Source organism: Felis catus, chromosome D3 (assembly GCF_018350175.1).
Source record: "Felis catus isolate Fca126 chromosome D3, F.catus_Fca126_mat1.0, whole genome shotgun sequence".
Taxonomy (NCBI): domain Eukaryota; kingdom Metazoa; phylum Chordata; class Mammalia; order Carnivora; family Felidae; genus Felis; species Felis catus.
This window is the reverse complement of record NC_058379.1, coordinates 30,436,445-30,442,458: the sequence shown is the minus strand read 5'-3', so window position 1 is coordinate 30,442,458 and position 6,014 is coordinate 30,436,445. Positions and strand designations below refer to the sequence as shown.

The 6,014-nt window shown below is 40.0% G+C and overlaps 1 protein-coding gene across 2 annotated transcripts in view; it reads left to right on the top strand.

The window, feature by feature from the left end:
• Positions 1-6,014, top strand: part of LOC123381124 (ankyrin repeat domain-containing protein 26-like) — a 297,965-nt gene that overhangs the window by 167,723 nt on the left and 124,228 nt on the right. The gene's annotated exons all lie outside the window — the stretch shown is intronic.

Here is a 6,014-nt window from a genome sequence, read left to right as displayed (position 1 = left end):
CCAAACCTCCGGCAGCGGATCTGACGCCCTCCCGCTGCCACGGGGCCCCTCCTGAAGTGGATCACCTAAGGAGAAGCGATCTAAGCCTGCCCCTCCTGCCCCTGTGCACCTTGCCTACCCACCCAAGCTAATACGCCAGATCCCCAGCATCACAAGCCTGGCAGTGTGCAAGTAGCCCAGATGGGCCACACCACCCCACAGTGAATCCCGCCCCTAGGAGAGGGGAAGAGAAGGCACACAACAGTCTGACTGTGGCCCCAGTGGTGGGCTGGGGGCAGACATCAGGTCTGACTGCGGCCCCGGCCAACCAACTCCAGTTATACACCACAGCACAGGGGAAGTGCCCTGCAGGTCCTCACCACGCCAGGGACTATCCAAAATGACCAAGCAGAAGAATTCCCCTCAGAAGAATCTCCAGGAAATGACAACAGCTAATGAGCTGATCAAAAGGGTTTAAATAATATAACGGAAAGTGAATTTAGAATAATAGTCATAAAATTAATCGCTGGGCTTGAAAACAGTATACAGGACAGCAGAGAATCTCTTGCTACAGAGATCAAGGGACTAAGGAGCAGTCAAGAGGAGCTGAAAAACGCTTTAAACGAAATGCATACCAAAATGGAAACCACCACGGTTTGGCTTGAAGAGGCAGAGGGAGAGAATAGGTGAACTAGAAGATAAAGTTATGGAAAAAGAGGAAGCTGAGAAAAAGAGAGATAAAAAAAATCCAGGAGTATGAGGGGAAAATTAGAGAACTAAGGGATACACTAATAAGAAATAATATACGCATAATTGGTATCCCAGAGGAGGAAGAGAGAGGGAAAGGTGCTGAAGGGGTACTTGAAGAAATAATAGCTGAGAACTTCCCTGAACTGGGGAAGGAAAAAGGCATTGAAATCCAAGAGGCACAGAGAACTCCCTTCAGATGTAACTTGAATCGATCTTCTGCACGACATATCATAGTGAAACTGGCAAAATACAAGGATAAAGAGAAAATTCTGAAAGCAGCAAGGGGTAAACGTGCCCTCACATATAAAGGGAGACCTATAAGACTCGTGACTGATCTCTCTTTTGAAACTTGGCAGGCCAGAAAGAATTGGCACGAGATTTTCAGGGTGCTAGACAGAAAAAATATGCAGCCAAGATTCCTTTATCCAGCAAGTCTGTCATTTAGAATAGAAGGAGAGATAAAGGTCTTCCCAAACAAACAAAAACTGAAGGAATTTGTCACCACTAAACCAGCCCTACAAGAGATCCTAAGGGGGACCCTGTGAGACAAAGTCCCAGAGACATCACTACAAGCATAAAACATACAGACATCACAATGACTCTAAACCCGTATCTTTCTATAATAACACTGAATGTAAATGGATTAAATGTGCCAACCAAAAGACATAGGGTATCAGAATGGATAAAAAAAACAAGACCCATCTATTTGCTGTCTACAAGGGACTCATTTTAGACCTGAGGACACCTTTAGCTTGAGAGTGAGGGGATGGAGAACTATTTATCATGCTACTGGAAGCCAAAAGAAAGCTGGAGTAGCCATACTTATATCAGACAAACTAGACTTTAAATTAAAGGCTGTAACAAGAGATGAAGAAGGACATTATATAATAGTTACAGGGTCTATCCATCAGGAAGAGCTAACAATTATAAATGTCTATGCGCCGAATACCGGAGCCCCCAAATATATAAAACAATTGCTCATAAACATAAGCAACCTTATTGATAAGAATGTGGTAATTGCAGGGGACTTTAACACCCCACTTACAGAAATGGACAGATCATCTAGACACACGGTCAATAAAGAAACAAGGGCCCTGAATGAGACATTGGATCAGATGGACTTGACAGATATATTTAGAACTCTACATCCCAAAGCAACAGAATATACTTTCTTCTCGAGTGCACATGGAACATTCTCCAAGATAGATCATATACTGGGTCACAAAACAGCCCTTCATAAGTTTACAAGAATTGAAATTATACCATGCATACTTTCAGACCACAATGCTATGAAGCTTGAAATCAACCACAGGAAAAAGTCTGGAAAACCTCCAAAGGCATGGAGGTTAAAGAACACCCTACTAACGAATGAGTGGGTCAACCAGGCAATTAGAGAAGAAATTAAAAAATATATGGAAACAAACGAAAATGAAAATACAACAATCCAAACGCTTTGGGATGCAGCGAAGGCAGTCCTGAGAGGAAAATACATTGCAATCCAGGCCTATCTCAAGAAACAAGAAAAATCCCAAATACAAAAGCTAACAGCACACCTAAAGGAACTAGAAGCAGAACAGCAAAGGCAGCCTAAACCCAGCAGAAGAAGAGAAATAATAAAGATCAGAGCAGAAATAAACAATATAGAATCTAAAAAAACTGTAGAGCAGATCAACGAAACCAAGAGTTGGTTTTTTGAAAAAATAAACAAAATTGACAAACCTCTAGCCAGGCTTCTCAAAAAGAAAAGGGAGATGACCCAAATAGATAAAATCATGAATGAAAATGGAATTATTACAACCAATCCCTCAGAGATACAAACAATTATCAGGGAATACTATGAAAAATTATATGCCAACAAATTGGACAACCTGGAAGAAATGGACAAATTCCTGAACACCCACACTCTTCCAAAACTCAATCAGGCAGAAATAGAAAGCTTGAACAGACCCATCACCAGCGAAGAAATGGAATCGGTTATCAAAAATCTCCCAACAAATAAGAGTCCAGGACCAGATGGCTTCCCAGGGGAGTTCTACCAGACGTTTAAAGCAGAGATAATACCTATCCTCCTCAAGCTATTCCAAGAAATAGAAAAGGAAGGAAAACTTCCAGACTCATTCTATGAAGCCAGTATTACTTTGATTTGTAAACCAGACAGAGACCCAGTAAAAAAAGAGAACTACAGGCCAATATCCCTGATGAATATGGATGCAAAAATTCTCAATAAGATACTAGCAAATCGAATTCAACGGCATATAAAAAGAATTATTCACCATGATCAAGTGGGATTCATTCCTGGGATGCAGGGCTGGTTCAACATTCGCAAATCAATCAACGTGATACATCACATTAACAACAAAAAAAGAGAAGAACCATATGATCCTGTCAATCGATGCAGAAAAGGCTTTTGACAAAATCCAACACCCTTTCTTAATTAAAACCCTTGAGAAAGTGGGGATAGAAGGAACATACTTAAAGATCATAAAAGCCATTTATGAAAAGCCCACAGCTAACATCATCCTCAATGGGGAAAAACTGAGAGCTTTTTCCCTGAGATCAGGAACACGACAAGGATGCCCACTCTCACCGCTGCTGTTTAACATAGTGCTGGAAGTTCTAGCATCAGCAATCAGACAACAAAAGGAAATCAAAGGCATCAAAATTGGCAAAGATGAAGTCAAGCTTTCGGTTTTTGCAGATGACATGATATTATACATGGAAAATCCGATAGACTCCACCAAAAGTCTGCTAGAACTGATACAGGAATTCAGCAGAGTTGCAGGATACAAAATCAATGTACAGAAATCAGTTGCATTCTTATACACTAACAATGAAGCAACAGAAAGACAAATAAAGAAACTGATCCCATTCACAATTGCACCAAGAAGCATAAAATACCTAGGAATAAATCTAACCAAAGATGTAAAGGATCTGTATGCTGAAAACTATAGAAAGCTGATGAAGGAAATTGAAGAAGATTTAAAGAAATGGAAAGACATTCCCTGCTCATGGATTGGAAAAATAAATATTGTCAAAATGTCAATACTACTCAAAGCTATCTACACCTTCAATGCAATCCCAATCAAAATTGCACCAGCATTCTTCTCGAAACTAGAACAAGCAATCCTAAAATTCATATGGAACCACAAAAGGTCCCGAATAGCCAAAGGAATTTTGAAGAAGAAGACCAAAGCAGGAGGCATCACAATCCCAGACTTTAGCCTCTACTACAAAGCTGTCATCATCAAGACAGCATGGTATTGGCACAAAAACAGACACATAGACCAATGGAATAGAATAGAAACCCCAGAACTAGACCCACAAACGTATGGCCAACTCATCTTTGACAAAGCAGGAAAGAACATCCAATGGAAAAAAGACAGCCTCTTTAACAAATGGTGCTGGGAGAACTGGACAGCAACATGCAGAAGGTTGAAACTAGACCACTTTCTCACACCATTCACAAAAATAAACTCAAAATGGATAAAGGACCTAAATGTGAGACAGGAAACCATCCAAACCTTAGAGGAGAAAGCAGGAAAAGACCTCTCTGACCTCAGCCGTAGCAATCTCTTACTCGACACATCCCCAAAGGCAAGGGAATTAAAAGCAAAAGTGAATTACTGGGACCTTATGAAGATAAAAAGCTTCTGCACAGCAAAGGAAACAACCAACAAAACTAAAAGGCAACCAACGGAATGGGAAAATATATTCACAAATGACATATCGGACAAAGGGCTAGTATCCAAAATCTATAAAGAGCTCACCAAACTCCACACCCAAAACACAAATAACCCAGTGAAGAAATGGGCAGAAAACATGAATAGACACTTCTCTAAAGAAGACATCCGGATGGCCAACAGGCACATGAAAAGATGTTCAGCATCGCTCCTTATCAGGGAAATACAAATCAAAACCACACTCAGGTATCACCTCACGCCAGTCAGAGTGGCCAAAATGAACAAATCAGGAGACTCTAGATGCTGGAGAGGATGTGGAGAAACGGGAACCCTCTTGCACTGTTGGTGGGAATGCAAATTGGTGCAGCCGCTCTGGAAAGCAGTGTGGAGGTTCCTCAGAAAATTAAAAATAGACCTACCCTATGACCCAGCAATAGCACTGCTAGGAATTTATCCAAGGGATACAGGAGTACTGATGCATAGGGGCACTTGTACCCCAATGTTCATAGCAGCACTCTCAACAATAGCCAAATTATGGAAAGAGCCTAAATGTCCATCAACTGATGAATGGATAAAGAAATTGTGGTTTATATACACAATGGAATACTACGTGGCAATGAGAAAAAATGAAATATGGCCTTTTGTAGCAACGTGGATGGAACTGGAGAGTGTGATGCTAAGTGAAATAAGCCATACAGAGAAAGACAGATACCATATGGTTTCACTCTTATGTGGATCCTGAGAAACTTAACAGGAACCCATGGGGGAGGGGAAGGAAAAAAAAAAAAGAGGTTAGAGTGGGAGAGAGCCAAAGCATAAGAGACTGTTAAAAACTGAGAACAAACTGAGGGTTGATGGGGGGTGGGAGGGAGGAGAGGGTGGGTGATGGGTATTGAGGAGGGCACGTTTTGGGATGAGCACTGGGTGTTGTATGGAAACCAATTTGTCAATAAATTTCATATATAAAAAAATAAAAAAAATAAAAAAAAACAAATTACACACACACACACACACACAAAACTGAGAACAAACTGAGGGTTGATGGGGGTGGGAGGGAGGAGAGGGTGGGTTCTGGGTATTGAGTAGGGCACCTTTTGGGATGAGCACTGGGTGTTGTATGGAAACCAATTTGTCAATAAATTTCATATATAAAAAAAAACCCATAAATTGGGAAAACTGGGAATAGAAAGGGAACATCTTAAATCTGATAAAAATCATAAAAGTAAAAAATAAATAAATAAAAATAAATGTAAACAACAACAACAACAACAACAACAACAACAACAGAACACGGTATCCACTGAAGCTACTCTTACCATATATTAATGCAAGATACAGTCACCTTGAACATTAAGATAGATATGAAAGTAACACAGTAGGGGTACTGTCTCCCATATGGAATTATATGAAAATGCATAAGGCAAAATACAAAAATACAAAAGTTACTTGTATACTTAGGAAAGAAAACAATTGGTGAATATGATCAAATATAACTATAAACAGGAATTCAGCACTATATGAATCAAACCTGGGTTTTGCATATAATTAAGAGATTTTATTCTAAAATAAATCAAAAATAATTATGTTGATCGTATCTAAGAATCA